The 19,315-nt window shown below is 24.0% G+C and overlaps 1 protein-coding gene across 1 annotated transcript in view; it reads left to right on the top strand.

Moving 5' to 3' along the window:
- The window catches only part of LOC129605817 (myb-like protein AA), a 58,095-nt gene that overhangs the window by 37,029 nt on the left and 1,751 nt on the right, over window positions 1-19,315 (top strand). The gene's annotated exons all lie outside the window — the stretch shown is intronic.

Below are 19,315 nucleotides of genomic sequence, written 5' to 3' on the forward strand. Positions count from 1 at the left end.
CGAATTCATACTTTTTTTTACTTTAATATTGTTTGGTTCAGTTGTTTTCAATTTATACTGTTTAATCATAAATAAAATTTGACCTTGAAACAAAAATCTTATAAAAACCTATCGCAACCCACACCTTTACATTTGAAAAAATGAAATTGGAAATCTTTTAAAACCATTGCTATTGACGTAAATATGCTAGGATTTCAGAAAATAAAAACTGAACAAAATAGCAAGCAAATACAATTTACAAAAACAAAAAAAAAAGAAAAAGGAATTCCAATTAAAAATTAAATTTGGAAAATCATAGCGAAGCAATTAAGTTTTCCTTCTTATTTTTATTGCTTTCTCTTTAACAATTTTCTTTTCTTGTTTTTATAGCATTTGCCATTCTTATGATTTCATTTAAAAAGTTTAAATGTTCTTCCTACTTAACTTCCAAGAATTCAGTATTGGATGGAGTAAAAATATTTTCTCTTAATTCTTTTGTTACTTCAATGTTTTTTTCCGATGATTTCCTTTACCTAGTTTCATCATTATTTTTTGATTTTTTATTTGCTAGAAGAAAATAACAAATAATTGAACAATTCCACTACATGAGCAAGAATTCTTTTATGATCTTTCAAGTGTTAAAAAAAAATCTTGTTTAATGTAAAAAATTAGACAGAAAAAAAACAAACAAGAAAATTGTGAAGGAATTTATTTCTCATGGATAAGGTGTTTGACCAAAATCACCTCTGACTTAAATATATAAAAGTTTACACATTTTTATGTTGAAAGTGAAACCTTTCATAGAAAGGTAACTGAAAATGACGAATCTAAAACTTTAATAAATTCATTTACTTTATTGTCTAATAAACAATAACACCCTGTTGATTGAAAAATAAAACTAGGTCTAAAAAATTAATTACAAAAATTTTTTTAATTAATTCCTTTTTAAAACAAAATTTAATTTCAATTTTTGTTTATTCTAATTAAATATAATTTAAGTGCTTTTTTCTCAAGTTTAAGAAGAATAAAATACGAGATGTTCCAAAATCACTTGCACTGCATATTTGGTTTTCGTTTTTAGCACATTTTTAAAGAGCTTTATAAAAAAATGTTTGTTAAAATTAATTTTGTTCTATTTGTTGATTTTTAGGATCTGATTGTGTCCTAATCATCTTTAAAATTTTTTGTGGCAACTCTTAGGAACCACACGCTTTGAGACCTGAAATTTTTTTTTTATAGATTTGATCAAATTGGTTTTTAAGCTTTCAATAGCTCAAAATATTTAAAATGCTAGATAAAATACAATTTTTCGCAAATTTCAAAGTTATTAAAGAATAATTTAATTTGTATACCAAAGAATTAAATTTGACTTATGTGATTACCTGTAGCATTACGGATTTATGACTTTTCGTGTCTCAGAAAGATAAGGCCGAGCCCAATATAGTATAATAATGAATGCCAGTAAGAGAACTCATTTTGCATACACATGTATGTGTTTGTATGTATTTATAACATAGTTGTATAACAATATTCATAAAGTTCCTCAAAATTCATAAGTAATTATAAAAAAAAATAAGTAAAGAGAAAAAAGTGAAACATAGGACAAGAAAATAAGAAGCAAAAGAAAAATCTACAATAAAATAATTATAAATCGCTTGGAGAAAAATTGAGAACAGAAGCAAAACAGAAGTTCATCAGAGAAAATACAACAATAACAACAACGATAATAAGAATGAAAAGTAAAAATTTACATTTTAAAAGTTAATATGTCAAGGACTCACGAACTGTTTTGAAACATTGTATTTAAAAGTTTTCGTTTTCTTCTTATATTTTTCTGTAATGCATGTTCAGTTAGTTGCTTATTTTTATTTTTTAATTATTATTATGTTAGATTGCATTTTGTTTTTCTTTCCACTTTCTCAAAAGTTAAAAGAAAAAAAAAACACTTACTCTGCAAATTTCCTTGATTTGTATTTAAAAAAGAAATAATACAGTTTCCTTGTACTAAAGTGCTAAAGAAATTTTTAAAATGTATGTAAATTTATAAATATTTATAATAATATATGTAATATGTAAAATGTGTGCATGTAGTTAGTGCATTAGTATTGTGTGTATATACTTATATGCTTATCACGCAATTTTGTTTCTGTTATACAATTGAAGTTTGTATGTATAATTCAAATGATGTTAAAATATTGAGTAAATGTAAATTTTTAAATATTAAAAAATATAAACACGATATGGCAACCAATAATTGTTATGAGCTTTCATAATTATTAACACGATAATATTTGTTAAATTAAATTTTTTATTATGCAATTTATGCAAGATGTCCGATAAGTAATTTCTATTATAATTGATCCACCTATGTAACAAATAAAAAAAAATTTAATAAATAATTATGTAATTATGTTCTATTGATCGATAATCGAAGTTATTGTAAAATGCAACTCTTTTATAATAATATTGTGGGTCATTAAGTTTTTCACACTTTTATATTATAATATGGTGTTTTTTAGTTTGGATGTTGTGGCGTAGATATATTGGAATTTAGAAAACGAACAACATATTGTGAAAATTTAAACCCGAATCAGGCCGATATTAATTTACGCTACTAAAGCTTTATTTCTTAAATTCACACAGACTATAATTTTCAAAAGTTGGAAAAGAAAATGAAGAGCTTGCCAAATTTAATTTAAAAAAATTTGCTCCAAAAACGACGAAAATTAAGTTGACTGTGGCAGCATTTTTACACCCGTATATGAAAATTTTTTTAAAGCTATTTAACAGACAACACTTGCATAATATTAATACTTACATAAAATTAATACTTACATTGTAGTGTTTGTACGGGTTTAATACAAATTACGTTTAAATTCTTGTCGCACCTGATGCAAGACTTGTACAACCACAAACAAATTTTAATAGAATAATTGCCCTTCTATTCTATTCACCTATGTATGCAAAATTATAATACTGTTAACTTTACAAGTAATTATTGCGATACTTTGCAAGGTTAATTATTACGATCTCTGAACTCATAAATACTTACAACGAATGTAACATATTATATAAATGTACAATATATGGAAGTTCTTAAAAACTTTAATTTAATTTCATTTATGTATACTCGTAGTAAGAATTTCATATTTTAAAAATAAATTTATTTTTCAATTTAAAAATTCTTTTAAAAATTCTAGCCTTCTTAATTTTATGAAAAACTACTATGTTAATTTAAATTTTTGAAATATGAGTTTTTAAAATTTTAATTTTGAATTTTAGTAAACATATGAACAAAATTTAGACATTAATATTATAGAAAGGCTTGATTTTGTTTTCAATTAGTTTTCATAAATAACAAATTTTTATTAATAATTTGTGCCGAAAACTCGATTTTATGAATTCAAATCGAACAGTTCCAATGAAAAAAATATTATAATTTAAAATACGAGGAAAATTATTAGCAGCAAGTTAAATAAAATGTGTACATATAACGTGGAGGCATAATATGATAATCATAATCAAGATAATAATAAATTCAATGAGAAAGGATGAGACTTGATAAGAACTTTTTAAAAATTTTTGTAAAGCTATATAGAATTTCGGTAAAATTGTCAAAATGGGGTTTAATATTTAATTTTAAAAGTAAAAACATTCTAATATATTGGATATGTACATATGTACATACATACATATGTAAGTATATAATTTACATGTTACAAAATTTTATTTTCAATAGATTACACAGAAAACCAAAAGATGATTTAACATGTTTTACTTCAAATTCTATACCATGAGTATTCGAAATTGCGAAATTTTTTGAGATATAAAGCGGATATTATGTTTTATGTGAATCCACACTTCAAAAATTCTTATCCATATTTTGTGAATCCGTCATTCTTTTTCGAGAACGTTTCTTAGAAAGATATAGAATAGGAAAAGGAAAACACAAAAAAAAAAAGGATATTTACTTGATAGGCGAAATTTTAACCCTACCTTTGGGGACAAAACGAAAAATGTAAATTTTGTTTCTCTCAAGTGTTCCATTAAACATTTAACAATTTCTTGGAAATTTTTTTTCCATATATCATTTTATATGTTATTTGATTTTGCTTTTTTTTTGTTTTGTTTCTGTTGTCATTTGATAAATAACACATAATGTTGGGGTATAATATGATATTTAAATTTAATCGGATTCAATTTTTCACTTTTTTTTTGTTTTTTTTTCTCTTTATTCTCCCTGATGCTCACGATATTTGTGGGAAAAAATTTCAAATTTCATTTAAAATTTTGTTCTCAGTAATGCAATTTGGAATATTTAAATAAATTTAATGATTTTTTTTATTTAATTTTTAACTTTAAATTACTTGTGCATTTTAATTTTTTAAATAAGATTTGAATTATAAAGATCTTTTGGTTTTTGGGGGTACATAATTAATTGCTTTTGTGTGTAGGAAGGTTGTGCTTAACTTTAAATTTTAATACAAAATTATTAATTGAAAATAATATGGATTTGAAATTATATTTGTGCAGATTTTTCATTCGAATATTTTTATTTTTCTCTTAAGTTCAACGATAACGTACGAACGAGTTCATTTAAAACAGGTTTGCTATAGAATATGTATGTTTACCAAATTTTTATGTTATTTACCTTTCCTTATCCTTTGACATAACGATATATTTAAAGGATATAACTAATTTATAAATAGGCTCATTAAGTACTAATAAAGAATTTAACAAGTGTTGCTGTGTGCTTTACTGTCGGAAATTCCTCTCGAAAATTGGCCTTTTCTTTGGTTTCGAAAGGGGTCTTGAAATATTTATTTTTAAGGTACATATTCAAATTTTAGTAAGGACCAATCAACTATTCAATTTTTTTTAAATTTGCCTATTATTCCATAATTTCTTTATTTTTTCTAAATTAATCATAAAATACCAAATCTGGGAATATTAACCAAAACTGAGGTATTTTGGTGCCATCGCATAAAATTTCAAGTAATTTTTATTTTGTGTAATTTTGGGTAATTTTATTTTTTATAAATTTATGTTCAAAAATTGTAAATTTTAGGGTAATCAGATGACCACACATATTCATTCACATTTAAAGTTTATTGAAGTTTCAACCTTCAAACTAGTCAACTAATCTATTAGAGATTTCAACTGTTGAAAATTTGTGTTGAAGCACGAAGTTGAATAGCGAATGGGAAGTTTTTTTTTGTGTATAGTTTTCAATTTTGTACCTATGTAGTTTTTCATGTATGCATAAAAAAAAAAAACAATATGCTTTTGTTTCCATATGTGAATTAAGAGTTAAAATTTTTAGTTTAAATCGTTCTTGAAATTTACTTTTTATACACAAGGATTATTGTTTTAAAATTTTCAAAGTTTTTTTAAAATTCAATTTATGAAAGTTATGACAGTTTCAACTGAATATTTACTGCACAACTAAGTTTCAAAATTATAAATCCAAAAAAAATTTCTAACATGTATTTTTAATCCACCTACACTCCATGTCATACTACGCATAAATACACAATACATTGTTATAAATTTAAACTGAAAACTATTATTTAACCTTTTTGTTTTGAAATTTATTTAACTTTTGACATATTATAAAGTTTCCCTATTTATTTATACACCATTCATGTTTGATTTTCGTCAATGAATTAATTGTTATCAATCAAATTAGATTATGATTGAAAGCGGTAAATTGAATTAAAATTTCTACTATTGAACAAAAATAAAACTTCAAATCCAGACAATGATCATTTTTTGAAAAACCTATGTTTAGGAATATTTCTATACCTTTAATCAATTTCAAATTTGATTAGACATTTTTTATGTAACCCCATAAGCCCTCTTAATATATAAAAATAAATGTGGAAAGTAAATATGTAAAGCTTTCAATCATTTTCATTTCAGAATGAATTTTCTAATGAAATTCTTATAAATAAAATAGAAAATATGAATTGAAACGGGTATATAATTGAAATTTAGTCAGTGAATATTGGTGTAGGAAGTAATTTTAATTTAGAAATAAAATTAATTGTAATTTCATAGGAAAAATGTGAATTAGAATAAAAAAAAGACTCAGACATTTATTACTCCAAATGTTAAAATATGAAATCAAAATATGGTATGGCATGATGTATTGGAAATATTATTTTTATTTAACTAAAATACACATGGAATATGTATGTATAAATAATTTTATAAAGTTAATTAGAGTGGATCTAATTATTGGAAAAAATCAAATATCATGATGCGTTTACATCAATTTAATTGCCTTCATACATCCATGTACATGTTCATAACAAGTTAAATATTTAAAAATAAAATGTTTATTATGTCTATGTTCAAAAAACCATGAGAATTTTGGAAAAAAAAAAAAATATAAAAAATATATATGTAGGAATGTTAAATAGTAGGATTAATTGAAAATAAACCAAATTAGTTTCTTAGTAAATTTATAAATAAAATTCTTTTCTGTATAATTATTATCAATCAACAATTAATTTGGTTTTTTCTAAAATGCCGTCCATATGATATAATATATTCGTATCAGGCCATTTTGAATATTTAACTCATTCGAATTTCCTTGTTTTCCAAATGGATGTAATGGGTACTTGTTTACAGAGAAAAATCATTTGATATTTAAAAATTTTGAAAAAAAAAATTCAAAGTAACTTCAATTAATTTGTGTTTCTAATTAGAAAAAAATAAAAAAAAACAGAGAAATTAAAATATTTCTGGGAAATTTTTGAAAACATATGTAATTTATATACTAACAAGAATGGGAATATTCAAAAAATTAACAAAAACGAGAAAAAATAGAGTTTATCTTGTCAGCTCTGTGATAACCGTACGAATTTGTTATCCTATGTGTGATTAATATGCCATAATTAACTATGGGACAGACTATGACTTTAAGTTGCCGTATTACCATATTAATATATGCAAAATTTCAGCACTGTGTTTTTCAAAATACTGTGTGTGCCAAACTACTATTGAATTTGTATGGCAGTTACCAGAAAGAGCCAAGAAATTGTAACGAATTTTCTCAAACACATCGGCCCTACTAATATATTTGTTTGTGTGAAATATCAATACAACAGCTTTTATAGTTTCTGAGATATAGCCAAATAACTGTATGGCAGGTACCAGAAGGAGCCAAGTAATTTCAACGACTTTTATGAGACACATTGGCCCTACTAATATATCCGTTTGTGTCAAATTTCAATACCACAGTTTTTATAGTTTCTGAGATTTAGCCAAATAAATTTTGAGGTTGTATGGCAGCTATCCGAACCAGTACCCCGATCATGTCCAATTTAAATAGGGCTCTAGCGCTTACTACAACAAATCATTTTGATGAATTTAGCTCAATTAGTTTTTCAGTTATCCCCGGGACGGGCAGACAAAGCTAAATCAACTCAGAATTTGAAGCTGATCGAAAACATACACTTGAGTCTATATTTAAAACCGTTATTTCTTAGCGTTACAAACGGTAAGGCAAATTTAGTATACCCTTTAAACATATGTTCGTACGGGTATAGTATAATAATGCTACCGGATTGCATCGGAGTTCGGAATATAAATACCACGGAATACTTCGGAAAATAACTACTACTCAATAGCTTGTTAGATATATACGGTATTACATTTTTACTTTAATAGTTAAAAAATGAATATGAAATACTTATATTTATAGATATTTAATGTCAAAAAGCAATTTTACATTGCTGTGTAAGTATTTTGAAAAAAAAAAATATAATGAATAATAAAAAAATATTTTAATAAAACGAATCATAATTGTTAGGCGTTTTATCTCCCACTGTTTAAGAGATTGGATTCCAATTGAAGTAGCATTGTTTTTATAGCAAATAAATACCCTTCTGAAATAATAAACTTCAAAATTGCCAACTTAGTAAATTTCGACGACTTGTTTTCAATAGAGAATTTGCATTTCAATTGCATTTTTAAATTTTATTGCTTATTGTACCGTAGGTCGTAATACTTTTAAGTTATACTGCCAATTTTCCAAGCTAGAATACAATATTCATATACATTTTAATGATAATTGGTTTTCTAATATCGCTTTTTGGCATAATTTGTCAAGTCACATTATTCTTACAATAGTCATACTTAATCATTTCTATTATTAAGTGTAGCAACTGATATGACGCACACCTTGTACATGACATTTTATAATAATTATATAATAAGTATTTTTATATGCAAAATATTATTAATTAGAAATTTTTTTATGAAAATAACTATTATTTTGACCTTCAGTAAAACTATTCAGTTTTCATTCACATTTGAATTAAGAAAATAAAAATAAATTTGTTATTCTGTTTTGTTTAATATTATTTTTTATTAAATTTTAATGTTCAACAATATTTTTAAGAATTCTTAAATAAAGAAAAATATTGCCTGTATTTAGGTGCATTTTCATACTACATATGTACATATATACATATGTAATTAGTATATGTGTATGTTTTGATGAAACTTTCTTAAAACAATAATAATATTTTTTTATTCTTTTCATATTTTTTTTCGTTATATTCAAGTAAATACGTCATATTAACATAATAATGTGTTGCTGAAAAGTATGTGCCTATGTAATTTTGAAATTTATGTACAATAATTTAGCTGTATATAATTATAAATACATAGAATAAAATGAACGCATATTTGGTATGTAAATATTACAATAATTATTTTTCTTAAAGTGTTAAATATTTTGAACAAGGATAAAGAAAATAATCTAGAACATACATACATACATACTCACATACAATATGCTTTTTCTCTATAAACAAATACTTTTTATTTTTACAATTATTCAAAGTAGTTTTTTTTTTATAATAAACGAAAACAGATACATTTTGTAGAGAAAATTTTTAAAAAAATAAAAAGCAAAATCCTTCAAAGGAAGGATAAAATCTTTTTCAAGGTTATTTTTTCTTTTATTTAAAGTTTAATGTAAATAACTGTAAGTTTATAATGAATGTGTACTGATTTAAATTTTAAAATTTTTTTATTATGGCTCTTAAGTTTTTTGTTTTTTTTTTGAAAAAATTGTTAGTAAAATTGAAAATTTATCAAAAAAAAGAATGAAAATAATTTCAAAATGTTTGAAACTATAAAAAAAAAATTAATTTTTTTTTTTTAAAAATTGAAATTTTTATGGTATTTTGGCAGCCAAATGATAATTAAAATCAAGAATTTTTGAAAAAAATATTAAATTAGTACTTGCAATTTTATATTTTGCATGCAATTTGCAATTCTATCGTACAAAGCATTTCAAAGTTGTTGTATTAAAAATTTTTTTTATCTATTCTGTATATTAGGTTTCTTATTTGAATTCTAAATCAATAAAATCTTGTGAACATTAAAGCCAGTTCCATGTCGGTACTGAGTTTCCAATGATATTGCATAAATGCTTCTTATAATTTTAAAAATTTTTATTTTTGACACCATGCATGTCTCATCTTTTATTTGTCTGGTAAGATAAGTACGGGTCAGCGAACTCCTTTGCCTACCTCCCTTGTCAAGTCTCTGGTAAAACATGATCTCAAGATCATATATAATACTAACCCGCTTCAGAACTCTTCCACTCAAGCAGTACATATATTTAAGCATAAAAGACTCGGCTTTCCAAGAGATACTTAATACATAACACTTGTCAACGTTCATACGCTGATTATTTCAATGTTTAGGAAAAAAAAAACAGAAAATTGATTCAGGAAATAAAAATTCTGAAATATTTTAAGATATTATTGAAGTCCAGTGTTTAGGTTATTCACTTGAACATCTCGATATTATCACGAAACGTATATCTTGATTCATATGTCAACCGACATAATTAAATTTAATAAAAGGAAAATTTAATAAAATAAAATTATCAATTCTTTTAATATTTTGCAAATTCTTATCAATAATAATAATAAGAGTCTTTTCAACTAATTGTGCATTTAAATACAAAATTACTCATTATTTCTGTATAAGGATGATGAATTTAAAGGATCCAATTTCAGAAATTGATATGGTACTGTAGTAGATTATTGATTGTATTTTTAACGAAAATAAAAACTAAATACGAATATTTTAATTTTCCTTTAAGAAAAAGAAGTCCTTTTGTTTAATTTCGAAAAAATAGAGAACATTGAAAAAAGTTGCATATTTATTAAATAATCAAAATAATAAGCAAAACAAAATTTAAAAGGACATTTTTTTTTTTTAAAAAGGGAAGAAATCAATTTTCAATAGAAAATTTATTCATTTTGTATTATTGTGCATGTATTCGTGTACCTACACATAAAAATATTAATTTGTAAATTGTACCAAGTTCAAAAGATTTTTTTTTTCTTTTATTTCATGAAGAAAATAGTATTGAATTTTACAATATAAAGAGACAAAATATTTGATATTATTTTGTTTATTGCTATCCTTTTAGAAAATACAAATAAAATAGTATGATGAGGGAGGTGGGCGGGGTATATTTGAAAATAAGTAAATCTTTTGATTGTTGCAAGAAAATTGTATTGCATACAAAAAGAAAAACTATTGATTGATATTTGAGTTTATCAATTTAATAAATAAATTTTTCAAAAATTGAAATTTCAATTATTTTTGTTTTGTCTTTTTTTTCATTAATTTTGTATTCCCAAATTGCAAATATTTAAATTTTTCATTTTGAATTGAAAATTCCAAAAATTGTTGATTTCTGCAATATGCTCTAAATTTTAAATTTTTTATTGTATTAGGCTAAGTTGCAAAGTTTGTCTAACTTATCCATTTTTTATAGTTTTGGTATTGTAGTTTTGCTTTACAAAATTGAAATTATATTCACAAAACGCATTTAATTGTATTTCTACTTTAGATTTTGTGCTCAAATTCATAGTTTACAACATTAATTGTTAAAAATGAATTTGAATTACCTCTTTGAAGTACCTCTTTAATATTACCTAATTTGAAGTACCCATTTATAAATAGGTGTAGGCTTTAACGGAGCTGTCAACACATTAGTGACTTACCCAAAACTCTTACAAAAATGAGTAATCTATTATGTTCAATAGAGCTGTGATAACCCAAAGGATTGTTTTATATTTTTAAAATACTTAGTTTGCCTCTTAAAAATTTTCTTAGAAATTAAATATTTCAATCGCAATTTACTCGAAGTGTAATTTTTGCACGGAGATAGCCAATGTGCTGAGCGTCTCATATGTACGTTATATGTGAAATTTTATTGTAAAATTTACTACAAACATTCAATTCATTTGGTTTTAACTTCTACAGTTTTCTTCTTTAACAGGACAACATTTGATTAACTAAAATATGCTTTTCAAAGAAATTTACTCTTTTATATTCCTTTTGGTTTGCTACAAACTTCTTTTTTATAAATTGACTTTTGAAATTTGAAATCGTATTTTAATAAGAAATATACTCATTTATAATTTAAAGAAATGTAAGAAAATACTATAATAAAGGAAAACAAGAAAAAGGGTCAATATTCTACCATATAATATGTATGTACATATAGATGGATGAAAATACTTATACGAAATAAAATTTGCATAGAAATGTAAATACTATTATCCACCTATAATTTATTAAGCACACATATTTGTGTATGTACATACCATAGTTTCTCATAAGACAATATGCCTATATATGAATATACACATGTACATAATATGTGATCATATAATCTTTAAATAATGTAGATATACTTGACCTTTTTTTCTTTGTATATCAAAGAATATATTTGCCTTTTTTAAAATATCATGAAATTTTAAATAAATTAAAAAAAAAAAAGAAAACTTAACAAAATAGTAAAATTAGTGCTATACATATACATACATACATGAAATGTGTATATATAGAATGAAACATTAAACATCAAGAGAATTCACATTGTATAAATCGGTTAAGAGGTCAGGGCTTTTTCAATATATTTATTTTATATATATAAACAATAGTACATATTCTAATAATATATTAATATACTTCTATATATGTATGTACAAACAGTCAGTCAGTATATTAAAATGTCATCATCATATGCGTACAGTATTTATGTGCGTATACATATGTATACAATATTCTTATTTATGTATAACTAGAAAAAGTAATTTATTTGCTATTTCCCTTATTATCCTTTTTGTTTTTTTTAAGAATTTTCAACAAGAAAATAACTTAAAATGTATTTTTCTTATATTATTTTCAACTAAGTGATTAATATTGACAACAAAACAATAAATTTTTAATGAATTATACACATATAGAAATATACAAAGAAATACATACAAATACAATGCCAATCATGCATGCATACATACATATACACTTAATATTTTTAATAAGAAACTAAGAAGGAAAAAAAAATTTTCTTGTTTTTCCCATTTGAGATGAAAATTATTGTTTTTAATTTTTTATATTATTATGTAATATGTTTATGTTTGTATGTTTGCATTTAAATTCTATTTTCATTCAAAAGTATCTTATTTTTATTCGGATTATATTATTGTACATATTGTGTATGTATATACGTATATAATATGCATATTTACGTACATTCATTTTGTTTAAATACAATAAACAAAAAATTGTTTTAAATTTCTTTGAAATATATTATTGCGTCAAATGTATATAAGTATGAATGTGTGTTTGTACATGCAAAAGTAAAATAATATTAAGTTTGTTTTATATATGTTTTTACATACATAACGTATATGTATATATTTATAAGGATTAAATTTCTTTTAAAATAAAAGAGAAATGATAAATTATGATCTTCATTTTGCTCTTTGTCATCTTCGTTTATATTTTAACTTTATTTGATATGCTCTTTGCAAAATGATAACATTTATTATTTAAGATATGCCAATACGAGTATTGTATAATAGATAATATTAGTTAAGTATATTATTATTTTATTTTAATGTTGCCAGAAATATAGGAATTTATTTTATATATTACAAAATTTATAAAAGAAATTTATTAGCAATTTATAGAAAATAAATTTAGTCATTCAATTTTATTCTTTTGTTATTACAAAGTTTTTAAGAAAATTATCTGTTAAGTAATAAAATATTTTATTTAAAATATAAAATTAATATTATACAAATGTAATTTGTAATTTTTATTAATATGAAGATAATTGATCTATTATTCACTGTTGTGTAGATATATAATTGAAAATGCAAGTGAATGAAGGTGTTCCCCATAGATTTTGGAAGTTTTGAATAAATTAGGTTTAAAGTTTGGAAAATAGTTGAATACGAATGACGGATATTAGTAGAATATGTGCTAATATTAGCAACTACTGATATTAGTAGAATATGTTTACATTGAAAGATTCGATATAGTACAAAATTAAGAAATTGGTTTATCCTGTACAGACACTTTCATTGACCGCATAAAGTTTCTGAAAGCAAAAATAAATTTTTTAGAATGGTTTTAAGGACCAGCGATTTTGGAATTTAATTACAGAATATTTTTTGAGAAACAGAATGTAAGAGAATGGTTTTTGAGAAATGGGTTTTTTCCATTTGAAACATGAACGCTTAACATCTTCATTTATGTCAAAAAAATGCATTTTCAAAAATATTGTAATTGGTACCTTTACTCTCTCTTGTCTTACATTGAGTGTGAAATTTTCATCAAAAAAGAACTTGCATTCAAAGTTATTGTTATTACCATACATCGCCGAGTAATTTTATTGTTAATAAATCTTCATTTTTATTTTATTATAGTAACAATAGTCGATCAGTTTACCGTCAATTATAATTTACTGAAGATACTGAGCATTACAACAGCAACATTAAAAATTAAGTATACCCTATATGTAATGATTTCAAATGATTTTACATTTCTGTTTAAAGGCATTCGTTAATTTATGATTATTTAACAAAGCGATATAGCCTTTATTATTGATTTATTCATGTATACCGCGGCGATAAATTTAAATTCAGTAAAAAGTTAAAAAACAACATATACATAGATTCTCACAAATTTCTGAAATTTCTTGTTTTCCAACATAAATTTAATTCTGGAATACAAGATATAAGCGAACATATAGAGTTTAATTTAAAATCAAATTTTGCGTTCATATGGTAATACTGTTTTTAAATTGAGAGAAAAATCATATACATTTTGTTTTAAAAATAAGTTGGAAAATTGAATTTGACTAGACGAAAAATAATTATTATAAAAATAACGGATTAAAAAAAATTTTTTGAAGGTTATCAATTTAATTTTTTTTTTCTTTGCTAAATTTTTAATGTAATCAACGTACAAGGCAATATTTAATGCTCTTATGATCTCATAAAATGATTTGAGAAGTATCAGCATTTTATATTACGTAATGTAAGAAAGAAACTCAAAATTCTTTTAAAATTTTTCAGTATATAGAATTGTAAATTATTTAAAAATTTAATAAGGAGTTTTTGTTGTATTTTCTATAATTAACTTTAAAATAAGGATAACATCCTTCATATATCTATTAATAATCACAAATAATAATTTAGGTAGGTATAAGAAAACAATTTTCAAATCTTTAATAATTGTGAGTGCTTTTGACTGTGGAATTATTCTTAAATGAAAAAAAAAGAAAATATTTTTAAATTGAAAATTTATTTTTAGCTTTTAAAAATTAGTTTTTTCTTTATAAAATTTATTCGAGCGTTTAAGAAAACACCTACATAATTACCGATCGTATTGTGTAAACAATAGGTAGGTTATGTGATGGCAACAAATTTTGCATATCGAGTTTTCGGTGGGAACGTACTTCTCCATAGTAGGGAAGTGTAAATAAACTATTTTTAGCAACCTGTCGGTCTGTCGGTCTGTCGGTCTGTCGGTCTGTCGGTCTGTGTGTGCACGCGTGTATCTCAAGTTCGGCTGAACCGATTTTGATGAAATTTTATATGTAAGTTTGTTTCCACCATGGCACGGATCGATCAACTTTTGGTACATATCAGGCCTCGGGAACTGCACTTTTTAGCGGGCCTGTTTTACATTTTTGAACATTTTGAAGAAAATATTCAACCGATTTACTTGAAATTTTATATATAAGCTCAGCTCGACCGTCCGCAAAAATTCGTGTGTTTTGGAAGAAATCAGGCATCGGCAACTAGACGTTTACTACGGGCCAAATATACATTTTTGTGTATATAAAGAGAAATAATCAACCGATTTCATTGAAATTTAATATATGAACTCCTCGTATTAAAACAATGAACATATAAATTTTTTGGAAAGATCAGGGCTCGAAAACGGATTTGCGGGCCGATTTTACATTTTTCACCATTTTGAAGAAAGTATTCAACCGATTTACTTGAAATTTCATATATAAGCTTTGCTCGATCATACGCAAAAATTCCTAACTTTTGGAAGAAATCAGGCATCAGCAACTGGGCGTTTACTACGGGCCAAATATACATTTTTGTGTATATAAAGAGAAATAATCAACCGATTTCATTGAAATTTAATATATGAATTCCCCGTATTAAAACAATGAACATGTAAATTTTTTGGAAAGATCAGGCAACGGCAACTAGACGTTTACTACGGGCCAAATATACACTTTTGTGTATATAAAGAGAAATAATCAACCGATTTCATTGAAATTTAATATATGGATTCCTCATATTAAAGCAATGAACATATAACTTTTTTGGAAAGATCAGGGGTCGAGAACTGATTTGCGGGCCGATTTTACATTTTTCACCATATCCACAGAACAAATTGATGGAATTTCTTGAAATTTGATATTTGAGTTCTGGTTGTTACCGAAACTAACTGGCGAGCATTTCAGGGAATTCGGGTAGCACAAAGCGAAACTCTACTAAGAGCCAAATTTACATTTTTCTAAGTATGTTAACTATAAGATTACTAATGTCCTAAAAATTGGAAAGAAGTATTTAACAGACATTTTTATAATATTCTGTAACACTTTCATTTAACTAAATAATACACAATGCGGTCGGTTATGTGCTGACCACATCAGATTTTTTTTTCATATCTTTAATTTCCTACTCAAAATTAATTTAAAAATTAACTAAAGTTTGTTTGTTTTTTTTTTTGCTTTTAGATTAAATTTATATAGATATAAAAATAACAATTATTGGAAATGCGTAAGGACATTAAATATTTCCTAGAATTTAAGAAAGCTTAACAACATGTTAAATTATCGTCTATAATTATTTTTAATACTGCGAATTTTAATTATTATATTGATATTTATGTAAGTTTTTATGTACTTATACATGGCATTAATCTTAAGGTAAAGATGGAATAAATTAAAAATTCAATGATAATTAATTACATAATGTTCGAATTATAGCATACGTAGACGTATACAGAGCACGCGTCAATGGTAATTAGAAAAAATACAACATACTTAGTAAAATTTATAAAAAAGCATATTGTGTTGAAGAAAGCTCGATTTTGTAATTTTGTGTGTGGTTCAATTTGTGTCTTTTTGTGATGAGGCAGAATTAAATTAAAAATTTTTCAAGTCTTAGCAATTTTTGAGATTAAAAATTTAAAAATTTTATTAAAAATAATTTTGTTAGCAAAGTAATAATACTTGTAGGACCACACGAATATTAATGATTTTAATAAAATTGTCGAATTTTTTCAAAATATTTTGATGTTTTGAAAATTGAAAAATTTTAATTAATTAATAGAATTAAAAGTTCTAACTACTTTCAAGTCTTAAAGTTTACGTACCTCAATTAGAATTTTTTGTATTTCTTTGTTGTTTCCCATTTAATGTTTTACAATAAAAGTTAATTCTTAAAAATTGTTCAAAATAAAAATTTCTTCTTTAAACCATAATGTACAACAAAAAAAAAAATTTTCTGTGTTTGAGTTATTTAGTGATTCGTGTAACCATACAAGGTATGTAACAGCACTAGCACAAAATTGGTCTAGTGTAATGATTGTTGAGTGATCGACGGAAAACTTCAATATATAAAATTATTTTATTTAAGTATATTCAATAAAAGAAAGAGTAGAATTATTTTTCTTAAATTCACTAACAGACACACACATATACATTTAAAATACTAAATTTTTAATAAATTCGTTACAGCGTCGTGAGCATGTATGTACTTTTTTAATTGAATTGTTTTATGTATAGAGTATAGAGCGGCGCATGATACTTTAAAACTTGCTTTAGGGTTTGTTTTAATAATCAGTTCTTTAACTGGAAAAGAATATTATATTGACAGACATTTTAATTATATAAAAAAGTTTCTTTTTTATTGAAATATAATTTTTCACTTTGGTACAAAGAAAAATTGTTTTTTTTTTTGTTGTTGTTGTTGTCTTTGAAGGAAAAATAAGAAAATTTTTATTATTTTCCTGCAATTTGTATTATTCAATTTTAAAAAAATAAATACATTTATTATTTATGTGCATGTATGTGAGATATCTAAGCATTTTATATAGACATATTAAATGTGTAAGTATTTATATTTATAATAATATTTGAGTATATAAACAGGGTGAACAAGACTCAATTACACTCCTGAAGTAGAAAACGAATTAAGACAATGCTCTTTCTTAAAGGGTTCATTTTGAAATATAACTCAGGGAATATAGTCGACATGGTAGTAAACCGGTAAAGCTCATTGAATTTTCATTTTAACCACGTATCGTTGAGATTAAAAACGAAATTAATTATTTTTTCATTAATTAGTTTTGTGTTCACAAAATATTCAAAAACAAAGTCAAAGACGTAGAAAATTTCCTTTTACATGCACATTTGTTTAACACGATCTGGTGAATCAATTTAACCGAATTGTTGTCTTTAAAATGACTACTACACTTAAAAGTTGCTTTTCTGATTTTTTTTTTCTGCATTAATAACGTTTTTAATTTAGTTTTTTTTTTGTTTTTATGTGACCATTATGCTTATCTTGCATGAGAAAAACTATTGATTTTCAAACACCCTGTATTATATAGCGAAAAGTTTTTTTTTTTATAAATAACTATACACACATACACAGTATTTGTATTTTGTCTAAAATCTGTGAGGGAAGTAATGTTTTTCATAAAATTTTCATAACTTTAACGAAATTTGTTTGAAATAAAACACCTTTTCAAAATATAAAATGAAAATAATAGAAGACACAAGAAACAACAAACAAGAAGAAAAATAAGAAAAAAACAAAATAAAACGAAAACAAAAAATAGGAGAAGCAACGAGAAAACACAATTTTTTTTATTCTATTTGAAAGGTCCTTGAAGCTGTTGTATTGTAAATTTTCACTAAAAAATTATATTTATATCAATAATTTAAAGGACATAAAAAAATAAAAATAGAATAACAAAAAAAAAAGAAAATAACAAAAAAAAAGTGAACTTCAGTACTTATCTTTAGCGTTACGAGAAAGGAACTGAAAATATAAAAAGCAAAAAAAAAAACAAAAGAAAATTTGTTTCTGTCCTTTTTTTTGTTCTTCAAACGGTAAAGTTTTTTTTCTTTTGTTTTCTCATTTCATCTTTTTATGGCTTTTCCGCTGTGCGGTATCTTAACATTTTGTACTTGCTTTTCTTTTTTTTTTTCTTGTTTTCGCTTATGAGCATGTTAGTCCAGTTATTATAAGATGACCTTGACTGTTAGCTGTTTATTTTTTTTAATATTCTTCCTTGTTTCTATTTGTATTTTAATAAAAAAAAAAAAATCAAAAATAAACCAGTGACAACTTTTAGCGAAAATTAAAGAATTTTTTTTTTCATTTCTTTTAAATACGACAAATTTTCATTTCTTTATTTGTATTTTTGGTTCTGTTTCCTTTTTTTTTCCAAGTGCCAAAATGCAAATAATAGAAGCAAAATAATAATTTGTATACGTTGTCAAATATTAAAAAAGAAACCAAGGAAAAAAGCAGAATAAGCAGAGCAAATACATTTTTTTTTTATTTTTTTTTTACCAAAAAGACACATTTTGTGTTTACGTATACAAACAGTTATTGTGTAAAATTTTTAATATTATATACAAATTTTTTAATAACTTTTGTTCTTGCCTTTGTCAATAAGTTGCAAAATATTACATTTTTTGTTTTTCAACCAACACAAAAAAAAAAGAGAAAAAGAAAAATCACCATCAAATGTTCAGTACCTAAAGAAATGTGAATGAAAAATTATTTTTGCTAAATTTTGTATATTAAAGTTGATTTCGAACCGTGAATGCTTTTAAAATTAAATTTATAAAAACTAAATCTTATTCCATCAGTATTGAGAATTTTTGAATTTTGAAGAATTGAATTTCTTATGGTACATGGATAAGTTTGATACAAACAAATAATTTTTC

Source organism: Condylostylus longicornis, unplaced genomic scaffold (genome assembly GCF_029603195.1).
Source record: "Condylostylus longicornis isolate FDR11 unplaced genomic scaffold, ASM2960319v2 ptg000015l, whole genome shotgun sequence".
NCBI classification, from domain to species: Eukaryota; Metazoa; Arthropoda; class Insecta; order Diptera; family Dolichopodidae; genus Condylostylus; species Condylostylus longicornis.